Here is a 17,927-nt window from a genome sequence, read left to right as displayed (position 1 = left end):
GTATGTAAGACCTTACATAGCATAGTCCCAAATTAATGTTTAAGCCCATATCAATCTCTGTCCAAGTCCATGCTTTTTTTCTACTTCATCCACCCTATCTTCTAGCCATAAACCCATTTCTACAATGTGCCACATTCTCTTACCTCCTTGCTGTTTTATTCTTTGTTTGGTTTTGACCTTCACTGCTAATTCTCCTCATTGAAACCCTCCAGTTTATCATGGTCCAGCTCAAATAACACCAGTTCCAAAGACATCTCTACATCTCTCTCCAAAATCAGTTTTCAGAACCTCATCCTCCTCTGTAATACCACAATGTTTTCTTTGGAGTTTCTGTCCTCCACTATTGATAGCAACTTTATTTCAAGTAGCCTATTGTTTTTATGAAGGTAAAGGACATGTGGGTATTTAATAAAGGCATGTTACATTGAGGCGAAAAAATTCAGAAGACAGTTCAGTTACTTGTGGTTGGATCATCAAAATAGACAAATTACAAGAACAATGGAATTCTTTGGATTGTGAGAAAATCATTCCTATACTTTAGGGCCTATTATATTCAGGGGATACTTTATAAAAGTTACTACATGAAACTTTCATATTGAAAGTCACTTTGACAATAATAAACATAATCCCATCAGCAGAAGAGTAGAACCAAAGCTCAAAGTCTTTCACTCATTTCTGCAGTCAATTCTTCAAATTTTGGTTCAGTCTTATTTTAGAAAAATGAGAGAAACACATTAAATTGTTCCACTGATGGGTCTTCCCTGGTGGCTTGGAAGGTAAAGAATCTGCCCGCAATGCAGGAGACCCGGGTTTGATTCCTGGGTCAGGAAGATCCCTTGGAGAAGGGAATGGCTACCCCCTCCAGTATTCTTGCCTGGAGAATCCCATGGAGGAGACTGGCAGGCTACAGTCCACGGGGTCACAAAGAGTAGTGTTTTTAAGGACCTGGCCATGCATGGCAAATTTTTCATTCATTTGCATATAAGAAATAAAAAGTATTCATTAATAGAAAATAATTTAAGTCACTCTTCGCATCAACTGAGAGTGTGCTTCTACCTTCTACTTTAGGATTAAAAAAATGGGTGTGGTGGGGGGGAGACTTCTCTGGTGATCCAGTGGTTAAGACTTCATGATCCCAATACAGCAGGCACAGGTTCAATACCCAGTCAGGGAACTAAAATCTCACATGCGGCATGGAAAGAAAATTATTATTAAAAAAAAATGGGTAAGGGGAAGTTGGGTTGTGATTAGATCCAGCGAGACGAATTCTATTCACAGACAATGAATCCACGGAAATCCTAGTAGATTGTATGTACTATACATACAATACTAACAACATTTTCTATTATGTAGTCTCATGATAAGCTGGGCTAAAATGCCAGTAGAGTTCCTTGAAGATCTTTCTCTCTAGAGAAGAGAAGAATGAATTTATATCAGCCTATGAGTGAGAGGGTGGGGTATATAAGTGTGGATTCTAAAAATTCAAAAATACTAATGGTTTTAGACAAGTCAAGTACTTTGTCCTGGAAATAACATGACATAAAATAATTTATAGCATACATAAAATAATTTCTAATGTGAATTAGAAAGTGTTTCCTAGAAACTGTAATAAATAGTATTATTATAAAAGATGAGTCAAAATTCATGACTTTCAGTGCAGACCATTTCCGAAGGAAAGCCACATGTAACATACACACGGGAGTCAAACAAACTACTAATTACTGGACGCTAAGTGAAACATCAGTAAGATATGCTCAGTGGAATAAGCACAGTACATTTTCTCAGTGTTCCTGTAAAGTCATCAGGTAAACAACTCAACCAGTTTCCTCATTTCATATGTTAACATGAAGACAATAGTTAAGAAAAAAAGAACTTTATTGCATACTGTGGTCCACAGTGTTCAGATACTCATGGTGGGGTATGGGGGATGGGAAGGCAAGACAAAGCAGCCCCGGGCAGGCACTGGAGCGCGCTTACCTCCAGAAGTGAAAAGCGAAGAGAGGACTACAGGGACTGCCTGGGCTGGATGGGGTTGGACTCAGGCTCCTTGGAGTGAGACTGAAAGTTAAAATAATGTCATTCCAAGTGGGAGAAATGATGGCAGTAAAAATAGCATAGCTCAGTGAAGGGACTTTGTTCCCTTTAGGCCAGAATCATCACGGCATGCCTATCAGTACCACTAGGCAATCATCGAATCACGTGCCCCATCTCAGCTCTAAAACAGAGAACAAGCACAATGCTGCCTGCTGAAATTTACATTCTCTACACTACTGCTGTCATTTTTATTTGTGCCTTTTGTCACAGAGCAACTTGGCAGATATGTTCGGCATGTGATTTTTTGCAAAGAAAAGTCGTTGATGTTTTTTATATTGCATGTATTCTATTTCCAAGTAAGAATTAATGGAAAATCTGTATCAAAACCATGGAGAAGTAGTCATCAAAATAGAAATGAAAATTCAGGTTAAATATTGTCATTTTTAAAAAAACAAAGCAACAAATATTTCCATATAGGAAGTTATATTTTTAAGCACTTTTTAGTGAAAAATACTCAGCAATATGTTGTCTAAGTCTCATGGTAAAAAGTGTTCTTATGCTTATGTTCATAATAAGGAACTTCAAAATTTCTCATATATGGTTATAAAGTATTTTATTCTCCAAGCAGTTTTTTTTTTTTTCCTTCAAATTCATCTATCAATGGACCATTGCAGCTCCTACTCCCATCAACCCATCCAAGCCCCCAAGCACATTCACCAGCCAATTCTCAAATATTCAGCATGGGGTCCCAAGCTTAGAGTCCCTTTACCCTTTTTTTCTTTTAGCCTCATGGCTCTTCTCTTTTAGAGAGGAAAGGGAACAAATTTATCAGTTTGTTTACTTGCAACAATTCTGCCAAGAGATCTATCAAGATATGAAGTAAATACTAGTCAATTTCCAATTACTTTCACATGGCAAAATCAAAATAAGAATTAGCTAAGTATTCTAGTACCAACTCTTAAGCTGAAGTGAGCCCTGAAAACTCCTGCTACATTACAATGAGTTTCTTCAAGAACATTCTTCTGCCCGTCCTTTGGTCCATGATTCTACACTGTACATTTTCTTACCTTAGGCAAAGAGTTCTTGGAACTGAGCTGCATACTGGCTAATTCAAGCTGGTTGTACTCTTTACTGAACAGAGAAGTGGCAGCCGTGGCTAACATCAGATTCAGGCTTACCAAATTCTTAATGCCATCCTTGTTTCCCATTATGTGGATAATTGAGACTTGGCTGTATTTGATTCAAACCAAAATGTGAGTCATTGTTCACAATGCTCCAATTTGTTTAATAAAATGTTTCAAAGGAGTAACATTTTATATCTTCTAAAACCACTCTTGGGCTTAGTGCTAGTACTCAGTAAACTAAGGAATTGATTTCTTTATACATTCAGAGAACATTCAGAATCTGCTGCTCTTCAACATACTGTACTCTAACTTAGCAGCTCATTGGAAAGCCCTCATGAGTGCCCTGATAGAGCCGTCATCTAGTCTAAGTACAGTCTTATCTTTTCCTTCTGGTCCTAAAATAGGCATGAAAAGACAATGGAGCCACTCAGTGCCTCCAAGCAGAGACATGTTATCATATGTGCTATAAAGTGTCTATGAACCTAATTCTACACTAAAATTGAAAAAAAAAAAGGAGTGAAAGAAACCACTCAATTTCTCAGAAATCAGAAAGCCATGCATAGGCTCTCTACATATGAGAAATTTCTGAATAAATTAATAAACATTAATTTATGAAATATTAATATATTTGCTGTCTCACATCCAGGATTTCAATTTCTGAAACAAGAATCAGAAACGCCTCATGTTATTGATAAATCAGATGGGAAAATTTTGAATTGCCTCTACAGTGTGTAAAATCTACTAGTGTTAAGAGTCCATGCTGCAGTATCTATGGAATAAACTTTCTTGAAGAAAAACAGAAATGTCTCATGAGAGAACACTCGAAAGCTGTTCTGCACAGTTTGTGTGTTATGAGGTCCTCAAGTAAATAAAATTATATACATTAAACGTGCCCTTAATAAAATCAGTGATAAGACTTTTCATTATAACCGTTCTCTGCAGTGGTAAGAAACTGAATTTACTCAAAGACTGCAGAACTAGCTTTCTCCATGAATGAATATGAAATCAGCTATGTCTACCTAAGAGTAGTTTTACATTTCAAGGTAAACAAAATGTTCCAAGTGAATTTCTATTGTCATTGTCAATGACATTGAAGAGTGATCTTCTATTCTACTGCCTCAAGCTTCTCAGGTACAAAATAAGCTATTTCAGATCCACAGTGTCATGTACCAGGGTAGAGGCTAGACTAAGGGGTTATGGCCCTGGGACCAAAGCAAAATGCAGGGAACCCCCTGTGTTGAGCTGACCTATAAGTCATCCTCATCACTAGCAATGTCCTAAAATTGGTGGCACAGCTCAGCCTTTCAAATTATAGATGGAACAGTAGATACAACTGAATTTGTACTTTAGAAAGTAACTTTGAAGTATCTCCTGTTAATGTGGATGAGATATCAAAAATGAAAGAAAGAAAAACTGGAATGTGAAACGGTACATGCCAAAGCCAAAAGAGACAACGAGGAAGCAGCACAACCAGAAAGAAATGGGACAGTGAAGTTGGAGGTTGAAACTAAGTTTCTGGGCCTGGAACACAGAGCCACAGGAGCTGTGCAGGTCCAGAATGCTAGAGAGAGGAGGATTAAGTAGCAAAACGAGTGGATGCCACTAAAATATTCCACACAGATGAGGGGGGCTGAATGCCAGGGTGGAGATGGGGACAGATCAGTAGCACTGGGCAAATACGCTTTGTATCTCTGCTGTATAAAAAGCCATGTCTAGCAAGAAGGCTGTAGGAGCCCTCTAAGTTTTCTAAGTGAGCACTTGTTAGTTAAAAAATCGGTGTGTAATTTTAGAGCAAGAACTGATGGAGAAAGTACTCAAATCGCTTCAGAAATGTCATGTTTTCATTCAGTTATCAACTGAGGAAACAGTTCCCCTTGTGTGACGCATCTACAGGGTTCAAGAGGAAGAGTGACTCCTCAGAACTAGGCACAGGTCTCCCCTGCAGTCTCCTCCTGGAAGGAGTCCAGCATGAATGAGATGATCAAAGTTGTGCAGATTTCAATGAAAATGCAATTTTATATCTGTACAGCAAGTGAAACAACACATTTATGTTTTTCTAGCAGAAATCTATTGTGCTCTTTATTATTTTAAGTGTGCCAGCACAGACCAACTCACAGCTTCTGCATCTTTGACAAACAGATTTAAAATAAAAATTTGCTGACACTTCCTGCATCACAGATGTTTAACTTCTGCGCCACAAATTAGATGTGGGCATTTTACGTGGCTGCATCAAATCAGAAGGCAAGTCAGATGTGTTAATGGGTTAAAAAAAAAAAGGTAAGCAAACACAGAGCTCAACTAGGTAAACACACCGCATGAGGTGGCTGGAGACTCTGCAGAAGGACGCAAAATGTACTACAGTTCATTAATATTCTGCTGCACAGATAAAGCATGGATCACATCTAATGAGTGTGACAAATTACCCTTCTCTTGCACTCTTATCCATTGTAATGTCTTCTGTTATCCAAGCCAGACAGAGGCCCTTCTTTAGAACAAGGCAGCATGGGGATAAACAAACAGTAAGAGAGAAGGAAAAAATAAAAAGACACACCACGGCCTGCTGATACATTCTTTCACAATGAGCTGTTAAGATGTTTCCAGCACTGAGGTTTAGTAACTTTAAATATGCAGCAGCGCTTTTCCTCTGACTGCGATGCAAAATGCTGGGTCGGGGCTTCCACATAGGCTGAAATCAAATGCCATATATTTCAGACAGGTTCCTTCCAGCTCACACTGCAGTGCTCTGAGGCTGTCAGTACAAACAAATGCTAAAGAGCTATTGGTCACAGGAAAGCGAGTGCCATGCAGAAAGCATTAAAATATTAAAGAGAGACAATACTTACTCCAAGGTCAGCCCCGGAATCTGCAGCCTTTCCCGCTGGGCTTTCATGGTTGTTATATGTTACCACACTCTATTGTAACCATGACACACATTGCCTGCCAGCGTCCCGGCGATGACAGAGAGCCGAAATGAACCTCTAGAAAGGGCTGGACTAACCTTCTCTCGAGGGGGAGGGGGATCCTGCAAGTTTCGGTCCTTCCACCTCCAGTGGTAATCAAGAGATGTCAGCCGCTTTCCTCAGGTTAACGACAGTGCACACTGCACTGATTTCGTTAAGGGAATGAGGCTTTTGGCTCTGCATATCAAGTAATTGGTTTCTAATTTTTTTTTTTTTTCCAAAGAAAGTAGCTCCTCTCACAGACCCAGTTTTCACCTCAGTGAAATGAAAAGTCCTCTTCACCAAGCAGACTGGAAAAAATAATAACAAAGCAACAGCATCATACTTATAAAAGAGTTTCCTTCAGCAAACCTCAACTATTCCCTGCCTCCTGGGGATGCTCCTGAATAGAATTTGGCCACCCGCAGGAAGTTCTGCTTATTCTTTCCCTGGTGGAGTTAACAAAATCAGTCATGTTCCACAGAGAAAGACACGGGGAACGGTTGCCCAATGAAAATAATTAGATTTTTTTCTATATATGGCAATCATCAGAAAGAGGAATAAACTAACTGCCTTAATTTGGGGGAAGTTGAACTCTGCTGTGAGGCAAAGACTTGTGAGAACAGGCAAATCCTACAATTGGGAAAATACCAACTGGAGACACAAGAGATTGGAGCCTGTATTTTCATTTTGGAAAACTGATTTTTAAGAACAGCGCAGTACGTTAACAAGAGCAATCAAAAACGAATAAGGAAGGAAAGAAAGAACATATATTCTGGAAGCCTGAAAGTTTCATCCTGTATTTATTCAAGGAGCACAATTTTCACAGTATTCATAACATGGGATTAAGTGTACCTCCATTGCTGTACATGAAGAACGTATCTCACTCACTTTCTCTAATGCAAATTTTAAAATGTTTTACAAATTGGCAACCATTGGTTTGTTGAGAAGAAATACTAGGACAAATCAGGATTTTACTTGAGCAAGTCTGGGTATTTCACTTTAGCAAGTCATGGCTGTTTCACTACTGTGTTGAAACAACTGTGTTCAAGTGGTTACATTTTAAAGGCCATGAAGTTAAACTCCATCTTTTAACAGATGATGAAGCTGAGGGCTCACAGTTGGTGGAACCAGGATTAGATTCAGGTGTGTTTATTTCTGTCCCGGGGGCCTTCAGAGTAGGGATGTCATGTGCAGCTGTTCAGGTTGTGCCCTGCACAAGGGTGCTGGGCAGGAAGGAAAGTCAAGGCTGAAATCCAGCCTGCTTCTCACTTTCCCAAGCCCACACTCAGGCTCTGGGCTGCTTCCACCTCTTTTCTCCCCTCACCTTTACAACATTACGATCAGCTATGCACCATCTAGAGGATCATCTGTTTACAAACCTACTAAGGTGCACGTGGACTAGAGGAAGTCCACATGATCTTCCCTGAACCTTTCTCTACATCCTAGTCTGCCAACTTGCTCTGGGGGCATTTGTTAATGTTACTTCTCCTTCTTTGTGAGCTCACAGAACTAACCAACCCTCCGCCCTGTTAGAGGCAACATATCCACATGGAGAATACTCACTGGTTAATACTGCAACGGGGCACATAAAAGTGTAAACTAATAACCATAATTAGCATAAAAGCATAGAACAGCAAGAAATAATGAAAATACAATGGAATACAAAAGAGGAAGGATCAACTTTCCTCCCCATTCTACCCCCAGTATACTTTTTTGCAGTGTAAAATATCCAGAATCTCATCATTCTTTCCACCCAAAACACCTTGATTCAAGATATACTGTGTCCCGACTAGGTCACTGTCATTTCCTTCTAACTGAATTCTCTACTTTCTCCCTGCCACCCTCCTACACTTTGTTGGCCACACAGACTCCAAGATGCTCATTTTCATAATGTATCATTCCTCTGCTCAAAATTCTTCACTAGTTTCCTCCTTATTCCAAGTAAAAGCCAAAAACCTGGCAAACTTGGCCAAAAAAATGGGACAACTGAGCATCAATAGGAGTGACAATAGCAATATGTTAAAATGTATCCAAAGTTTGAAACTATGAGTTCAAGGAGATAGGAGAGGAAAGAAAAAGGAAGGAAGCCAGCCAGTCAGCCAGGGTCATCTTTGGAAGACGTTAGAAAACTATCCCATTAATTTTAAAAACTGGTAAAGGGGGAAAATCGAGCACTTATCCTGCTTTCCCTACGAACAGAACCTCATAGATGCAAAACGATTCTCTTCATAGACATATTCCAAGTGGTAAATATGGAATGAATGGCAACATGCGATTACTGCCATTTTTCAAACCCTAACAAATCAACAGATCTAGGTCATAATCAATGATAACTGCTGACATCACTAAGAGATAGCTGGATACTATGTGCTGCTTGATATAACATATCTGAAGTCTTCTCATCAAATAAAGCCACGTCACTCTTGGATACAACCGAGCCTCCACATCAAAATGCGATTTTACAGTTAACATAGTGACAAAGGAACATATTAATACCACAGATATATGATCAGCATAAGCTACACTGTGAAAGCCAGAACAAATGATCTGATCCCTTAAACATTTTCAAAGCAATAGTGAAAAAAAAAAAAAAAGATGGAAAAGAATCTCAACCTTAAAAAAGACTTGAGACATATTGACTAACTGCAACATATAAACATTTTGGGGTCCTAATATCAAACATATAAACAAACATTTAGAAAGCAATTACTGTAATAGATTCCCCCCACACACAAATATGTACACACATAGTGGGTATTTGTTAATACTAATAATCTATCTTTAAATACAATATTGGAATCAATCATTTTTAATTTCTCACCTTCTAGAGATATACCCCCAAATATTCACAGATAAAATGTCTAGGCTTTGCTTCAGGTTAACCTAGAGAGAGAGAGTAAGATATATAAGGGAAAAGTAGGAACTTCCCTGGTGGTCTAATGGTTAAGAACCTGCCTTCCAATACAGAGGATGTGGGTTCAATTCCTGGTTAGGAAACTAAGATCCTACACGCTATGGGGCAACTAAGCCCACATGCTACGACCAAGACCTGACACAGCCAAATAAATAGAGAAGAAAAATATTTTTAAAAAAAGAAGAAGAAAAGAAAAAAGAAAAGTGGCCCTGAGTAAATATTTATTAGGCCTGGGTGATAGGTAGATAGGGGGTTCATTATACTGTTCTGTTTAGCACATGCCTGAAATTTTCTGTAACAAAAATTGAAGAAGAGTTTGTACGAGGACTGCAAAGATCCATGTGACATGTACAGGCCCATCTCCCTGGCCTCCTCTCCTACAACTCCCACGCTCATTCCTGGCTGTTCTTCACATGCACCAGGAACACTCCTACCCCAGGGCCTTTGCACTATTTCCACTGCCTGAACTCTTTCCTCTGAGATGTCCAGATATCCTGCCTATTTGAAAGGCGAAGCCTTCCCCACACCTAGTGCTTCCTTATCATCCTGATGTCTTTTTCTCCTCTGCACTTATCATCATTTCATGTTATTGGTACTTATTGGCTGATTGTCTGTCTTCCCCTATGTAGGGAGGCGCCAAGAAGATACGTAGGTCATACCTATCTCCAGTGCCAAGAACAGCTCACACAGGTTTCCAATACCTATCTCCTGAAAGCTGAATAAATGTCCCTCCCTATATAGCTGCAACCGCCAACCAAAGAGACTCGGCCTCTTCTTTCTCATAATTATAGATTTCCGCAGCATTAATTGTTGGAACTTACATGTCGGAACCATGACCTCAGAGAGTTGTCTTCAAGAGACTGGAGAACAGGGACATGTTCATTTATCACATGAGACCCAGAAAAGCCTCTGCTGACTGGAAGGCACACATCAAAGACCAGCTGCTCACATGCAAGTGTGGAGAAAACCAAAGTCACACGAGACTAGTGTGCTGCATTTTGACGGGAGGTGTGTAGGTGGGGAAACACTGGTTTAAACTACTTTGGGATCACTGAGAAGACATGCACAGAGGCTGGAGTTAAGCAGCCTTCTCTTCTTATGAGACAAGATCACTGTGCAATCACATTAATGGTGGCAATATGGATTTGAACAAACCCAGTGGCATGGCTTAAAGCAGGGTTCTTCTATGTAGTGTCTAGAGTAATAGTTCTCAGCCAGGGCCAGCAATGTCTGGAGACATTTTCGGTTGTCATACCTGGGCAGAGATCAGGGGTATTGCTGAGCACCCTGCAATGCACTAGATGGCCCCAAAAACAAAGAACTACCCACCCCAAATCAACAATGCTACTCTAGGAACCCTGCCGTAAAGGCAAGAGTCAGTTTGTGCAGGACCCTCGGCATCATTAACCAGTTTCAAATATTTTGCTTCTGATTTCATTGCACTAAGCTTAGGGGGGAGAAAAAGAGAGCAGTCTTATTGTTTCATTTCTCAGTCAATATTTCCTATTTTAGCAAAATTACTAACCTAAGTGTATGTAATTCTCCCATCCTGCTTTCAGGGGGAAGGGCTTTTTACAAACAGAATCCTAGAAGTGTCTCTAGATCACAGAGACCTAATTACCAGGGTCCCACACATACCGGAGCAGTAACCTAGACATCGAAATCTGCAAACAAGACAACCCAAACTACAGGCAAATGAGCTCCATGGGGGCACCGAGGCCATGAGTGAAGGGGCAGCACATGCATCCAGCCAGGTACATTGACCTGAGGCGCACAGGCAGACAGGATTTACACAGAAGGGTTTGACTTCTTAGACGAAAATCAAGGCGCAGATCTCCCCAATCCAATAGTTTCTCATTTTTTCTCTCTCTAGACTCAAGGCTTCCACAAGAAATATACAAAACCCCAAGGCAAGAGTGAAAATCAGCATCACTCTCCCTGAATGTTCAATTATTTATATATTCTTAAAAGGTGGGCATGGTTGAGGGAAATGTTCAAAAAAGGGGTGTGTGTGTCTGATCTCTTCTTTTACAACTCATAATCCAATAATAGTTAGACCACACTATACTATTAACACTTTCACTCTCTCATTAGCTGATATCATTTATAATCACTTTACTGTATACTTGAAACATTGTAAATCAACTACATTTCAATAAAAAATAAAACTTAACCTTAAAATTCTTTTCAGCATCCTTGTTCTAGGTATGAGAGATGTAGGGGTGGATGAGACAGAAAGACCCATCTATGGAGTCCGTTTAAGTTGGGGAAACTGACTAAGGATATAACTAAGATTATTTCTGGTAAGGACGGGTACTGTGTAGGTGCCCTCACAGGTGACACGATGATCAGTGACTCAGGGAGCAGACACTGCTCTCAGATTCGGACCAGGAAGACTCAGTGATGTACAAGCTTCATTTGCAGGATGAAAAGGAACGAGCTCATGAGGAGTAAGGAAAAGCATACCACAGGCTTAGAGAATAGCAATCACAAAGTCTCTGAAGCTGGGACATGCTGGCTCATTTAATGGCCTTAAAGAGGGCCATGTGCCTGATTGTAGTAACACCATAAACATTCGTTGAGCATTTATATAAAGCATGGCATTGTGTGGGATGTAAGGATGAATCATATACAAGCTTGATTCTTAAGGATTTTATCATTTAGCAAAACAGGATGAAGGACAGAATATAAATTAAAGGAGGAATCAGTTTTATGTTATATACACCATGGAGATAAAGAACCAGGTTTTAATTTTAGTGATATCTTTAATGATGAGTATTGGCTTTTCAAGCAGGCCTTTTTGAGAAGTCAGTAAATGATTTCAAAGCGATTCTCCATCACTTCATAAACCAGGTAACATAGAACTGCCATGTGTCCATTCCCTGAAGGACATATATCAAGTGCTTCCTATGGGCAAGACATTAAAGAAGTAAGATGGCTAAGATAGGACCCCTCCTAATGGCACAAGATGAGGAAAGATCAAAGTGGAAGCATCTTCCACTCTTTCTCCCTTCCCTTTCTCATGCCCTCTCCTGTTTCTCCTCCTTCCCCAAATAAAATGAGACCCTTTCTTAATAAAGAAGGCTTATAACCAACAACTACACAGTTTGCTAAAGATATCTTAAGACATTTAAGGTATCAAATTAACGACCAGTACACCTTTTCTCAAGAAACTACTAGGGGATATGCTCCACTTAAATAACGAAGTAAGCCACTTAAGAGAAATGCATGAGATCAAGGGAAGTACAGTATATGGAAAGAAGTAAAGTGAATTACCAGGAGGAGGGTAATGACGATAAAGGAGAATCCCAAGAAAACAGCCATGCAGCAGACCTACAGAGCATACAGACCAGTCTGCAGCAGAAAGATGAAGGTGTCCATCAATGGATGAACAAATAAGCCAAATATGATAGATGGATGGAGTGGAATGCTATTCAGTCTTAAAAGAGAAGGATATTTTGATACATGCTATAACATGGATAAACCTTGAAGATACGATGCTAAGTGGCATAAGCCAGTCACAAAAGGACAAAAAAGTTGTATCTCCTGTTAAAGCAAACATCTTTGTTTTCTCACACACTTCTCTTTTGGGCTTCCCTGGTAGCTTAGTTGGTAAAGAATCTGCTTGCAGTGTAGGAGACCTGGGTTCGATCCCTGGGTCAGGAAGATTCCCTGGAGAAGAAAATGGCAACCCAATCCAGTATTCTTGCCTGGAAAATCCTATGGACAGAGGAGCCTGGCCAGCTAGAGCCCATGGGGTTGCAAGAATCAGACACAACTTATCAACTAAACCATCACCACCACACACTTCTTTAACATACTCCCTCTTTTTCAAAAAGTTATTCATACTCTTCATCATTCCATGCAGGATTTGGGGCAATGTATAAGAATATACTACTCACTATTTAGCAAATTACAAATGAAGCAAAGTAAAAAAGTATACACTCACAAGTAAAAGCACGTTAAGTCAGAACCAAAGAAAATAGAAGACAGAACAAAAGGACAAATCCATGGGAAAATATGAAACCAAATATTCAGAAAATACAGAATGATAACATAAAGGGGCAAATTTGATGGCATTATCTGGAAACAAAACAATTAATTACTCACCAACATTATATAGTTAGTAAGTGACTGAGTCAGGATTCTAAATTGGATTTTAGAATCCAACTACTTTGTTCTTTTTTACTAAATAAAGTACATTACACTTTTCCAGATCATAAAGCATAAATATTGAGTCACTTGACAAAATAATTCTAGGAACATTTTTTTAGGTAAGATATTCAACATATTTAATTCACATAAAAAATTGATTTTCAACAGAATTTTGGAAAATATATTGCATAAAATCAGATATACTCTGGATATGTAACCCAAAAGGTAAGCTAATAAACTCTACTTTTGGACAGATAAACTCTGTCAAAAATGGTCAGCAAACAAAAATATTGAATGACACAGGGTTTGCAGAAAAGAGTCACAAAGTACTTTCTGGAGGTGATAACTGACAAAAGACCTCTTCTGTCTCCACACTCAGCAACGCCATGGTTATCTCCTGTTGGGATAGATTATCAGGGACATGGAGTAGATAGCACTATCCTTACTATTTTCTATTTTTGTGAACTGCTTAATCACTTGTGGCCTGACCCATTAACAGCCACACCAACATCTTTCAAGAGCTCATCTCACTTTATCAGAGTTCCTCATTAGAGAAAGGCCTTCTTTAATAGCTTACCCTAATGGTATCTGATTTTTAATATTAAAAAAAAAAATTTCCCACTGTGAATTACACAACTGAGGTATTTTCCACAGCTGGAGCTTTGTGAAAACTTTTATAAATAATAGATGCAAAGTCTAGAGAGACCTAAAAGAGGGAACATGAAGACTGACAAATCAAAGAAAAATCTTACTTTTTAAATAAAAGAGGGGGAATGGTAAATTCAAAACCATTTAAAAGAAAGAAGTGAAAATTCAGATGGTCACCAGTAAATTTTAAAGACAACGGGCCATATATAATAGTTAAGCTCTTTTAGGGGAATGTTATCATTCACATTTATGGACACCAGGTTCTGAAACCTGGGGAAGACAATGCATAAAGAAGAGACACAAATGTTTGCATTGTCACTGAAGATCTACAGTCTTCTTTAAAAATGCTCCTCTCTCTGATATTTCTGCTCCCAACAATCTTGCATAATTCCAAGTCAAGCATATCCTTTAGTTATTATGAAATGTTATGATGATCTGACAATGCGTAACAGATGACCCAAATGCATGTGTTGCTCTGCAGTCTGAAGTCATGGTAACAAAAACACCAAAATTACATGTCTCCATCACAGTGCGCACAATGGAGACAAGTAGAGCAATGGAAAAACAAATGCCATTTCTTTATATTGCATGTTTGATGGCTATCATTCCTTTGACAAACATATACTGAATACCTATTATATGCGCAATACTGGAAATAATAAAGAAAATTAATATTTCATAGTTTTATTATAAAGTGCATACTTGGTTTAAAAATAGAATTTTATGGAAAAGGTTTTGTTGGCTACCTTTTAGGGGAAGAAGGGAATGAAAAAGGAAGGGAGGGGGAAGGTAGGACAAGCTGGCTCAAACTTGCTTGCCCTAACAACAGTGGTTATACTGATTTTCATTCTGATATTCCAAGTTCTACTAAATAATACAAGAGGTGAAATTAAAGCCTGGAAAGACTAATGTTGGCTTTGTGGTCATAATATCTGCTTGGACTTCAAGCATCTTATTTGAGCAAGAGAGAAAATGTCTATTTCAATTGGGCAAGCAACATAAAGAGAATTACATGTTGTTAATGTGATATTTTCCATTCTCATCGATGTGTATTTTTCAAAGTTTTTAAAAGAGTATATCCTATCTTATCTCCTTTACAGTCAGTTTTTCTTTTTTTTTAGCTTGTTAAGAGCTGTCCCCAGGTACAAATAAGCTGGGCCTGCATGGTATCATGAATCCAAAGAAGAAAACCAAACAGAGAATACAGGTTGAAACACAAATATCACCTTTTTTAATCTGAAAATCCTTCTCCAATTCCCATTTCTTCCATTGAAAATCATAATCTTTCAATGCAAATATGACACCTGTTTTAGAACACTGGGAATTGTTGAAATAAGAATCTTATAAAATCAAAGATTAATGTATTTTGCAAGAATATATTGCTGAGGTATATACATGAAGATGAGTTACCTGAAAACACAAAATACATTCTATAGAAATATGCAGAGAAATACTTCAAACTATTGATTTTCTTCTGAGCAGAACTTGAATTTTTAAATTTGCAATATTTTGGCTGATCATTACTATTATCCTCCAAAGAATTTCTAATTGTACTTTTTATGTTTTTCTTTTAGTCAAATTTTATTTGTTGTTGTTCAGTCGCTAAGTCACGTCCAACTCTTTCAATCCCATGGACTGCAGCACACCAGGCTTCCCTGTCCTTCACTATCTCCCTGAGTTTGCTCAAACTCATGTCCATTGAATCGATGATGCCATCCAGCCATCTCATTCTCTGTCATCCACTTCTCCTCCTACCCTCAATCTTTCCCAGAATCAGGGTCTTTTCCATTGGCTCTTTACCTCAGGTGGCCAAAATATTGGAGCTTCAGCTTCAGCATCAGTCCTTCCAATGAATATTCAGGGTTAATTTCCTTTAGGCTTGAATGGTTTAATCACCTTGCTGGCCAAAGGACTCTCAAGAGTCTTCTCCAGCACCATAATTCAAAAGCATCAATTCTTTCAGTGCTGAGCCTTCTTTATGGTCCAACATCCATACATGACTAATGGAAAGACCGTAGCTTTGACTATATGAACTTTTATCAGCAAAGTGATGTCTTTTCTTTTTAACATTCTGTTGAGGTTTGTCATAGCTTTCTTTCCAAGATGCAAGCATCTTCTAATTTCGTGGCTGCAGTCACCATCTGCAGTGATTTTAGAGCCCAAGAAGAGGAAATATGTCACTGTTTCCACCTTTTCCCCTTTTACTTGCCATTAAGTGATAGAACCAAATGACATGATCTTACTTTTTTGAATGCTGAGTTTTAAGCTAGCTTTTTCACTCTCCTCTTTAACCCTTATCTAGAGGCTCTTTAGTTCCTCTTAGCTTTCTGCCATTAGAGTGGTATCATCTGTATATCTGAAGTTATTGATATTTCTCCCCGCAGTCTTAATTCTAGCTTATGCTTCATCCAGTCTGGCATTTCGCATGATGTACTCTGTATATACATTAATTAGCAAGGTGGTAATATACAGCCTTGACATACTCTTTCCCCAATTTTGAACCAGTTCATTGTTCTAACTGTTGCTTCTTGACCTGTATACAGGTTTCTCAGGAGGCAGGTAAAGTGGTCTGGTATTTCCAACTCTTTAAGAATTTTCTGCAGTTCTTGAGGTGCAAGCCTACTGTGTTCTCGCTTTGCTTGGCAAAGTAATAAAGCCATTCTTTCCTTCTCCTCCAAATTTTATTTTGGAGAATATTATTCTCAAAACCTTTGAAAAATGTTATGAATTTCTAATATTATACCATAAAGTTATCTAACATGTAGTGGTCGTGTCAGTTTCATAAACTTGAACCTATAGGCATTCTTACCCCCATTTTATGAATGAAGAAAGGAGGCCAAGAAGTAATAATTAACTTGTCCAAGGTCACCCAGATAGGAAGAGAAGGACCTTTAACAGCCCGCTTTGCATAATTTATTGAGATTCCTTTCTGTAGCCTAATGAAGGATCGATTTGATGAATGTTCCTTAAGTATTGCAGAGTGCAGTGGGAAGACAGTCTACATTTATAGCATATAACATTTAACAGAGATCCATTCAAATCCTAATTAACTTTTTATTTTCTCGACCTAATATTAACAACATTGTGTTAAAACATCTGCTCCCTCTCCAAAAGCAAGTGCCTCTTAGACCAGTGTACTGAATGTTTTTGGTTTTTAGGATTACTTTAGGACATTGTTTCTGAACTAAATGATTTACTTGTGGAGTCTCACAAAGTATCTTGTCTCCCAGCACACATTCTGATACATCATAGTTACTGAAGTTTGTCTGAACTCAGACCTTTCCTATTTCCAAAAGAAGTAATTATCTCCATTCCCAGCCTTCATTATTTCCACATTCAGCTATTTTACTGCAGTATTTATTGTTTGTCTCCAATATTCTTTCCCTTCATATGGATTATTATTTATAAACATTTTATACATTTTGAATTATTTATTTTTTTTGGTGACATCTTAAGTGTATTAGTTGGTTAGTACTGTAAGATTAAATATATATGAAGGGTCTATGATTTCAACTGCTCTAAGAACGCTATGGTAAAAAAAAAAAAAAAACCTCAAATTTATCGTAGGAAAAAATGCCTCTCTGCTAATGTGCTAAGTTAAAATATTCACCTCAACTTAAATTAAACACTACTTGCTCAAAAAGGTCTCCCCTGCCCTTTTGATCTAAATTAGATCCACAATTATCTTCACCTAGGTCATTCTGTTCTTTTCCTTCAGAACACTTATTACAGAGTAAAATTTAAATAATAAATATTAATATAAACCCCATAAGGGCAGGGGTCATGCCTTTTCTGTCCACTATTTCATACTAAGTATTTATTCTGCACAGTGTTCACACACAGAAGGCACTCAATAAATATTTGACAAAGCAAAGAATAGTTAACAAAGATAACTAAAAGTATAGTCAGAGGCATTAAGACATCAAATTCAACTGGGAGATTATTTCTGGAAGGCTAAGCTATCATTCTTGACTAGAAATATCAGAATCACTCTGGGGCTATCTTGAGAAATCCAGCATGCCAACTCGAACTAACCATTCAAGTTCATCCAAGCCAGTGATACAGATGGCATCAACTGTAAACAGCAATAATAGTCACGCAACTCGGAAT

The 17,927-nt window shown here is 38.4% G+C and overlaps 1 protein-coding gene and 1 long non-coding RNA gene across 5 annotated transcripts in view; both read right to left on the bottom strand.

Annotated features, from left to right (window-relative positions):
* Window positions 1–17,927, bottom strand: part of MAST4 (microtubule associated serine/threonine kinase family member 4) — a 603,242-nt gene that overhangs the window by 224,027 nt on the left and 361,288 nt on the right. The window lies entirely within an intron of this gene.
* On the bottom strand, window positions 154–6,589 carry LOC145516774 (uncharacterized). The gene is made up of 2 exons (XR_014061753.1): window positions 6,002–6,589; window positions 154–2,058 (listed from the first exon to the last, which is right to left on the bottom strand). It is a non-coding gene; the product is annotated as an uncharacterized LOC145516774 (long non-coding RNA).

This window comes from Giraffa tippelskirchi, chromosome 8 (genome assembly GCF_054371585.1).
Source record: "Giraffa tippelskirchi isolate mGirTip1 chromosome 8, T2T-mGirTip1v1.2.pri, whole genome shotgun sequence".
Taxonomy (NCBI): Eukaryota; Metazoa; Chordata; class Mammalia; order Artiodactyla; family Giraffidae; genus Giraffa; species Giraffa tippelskirchi.
The sequence above is the reverse complement of the archived record's forward strand: the minus strand, read 5'-3'. Positions and strand labels throughout refer to the sequence as shown.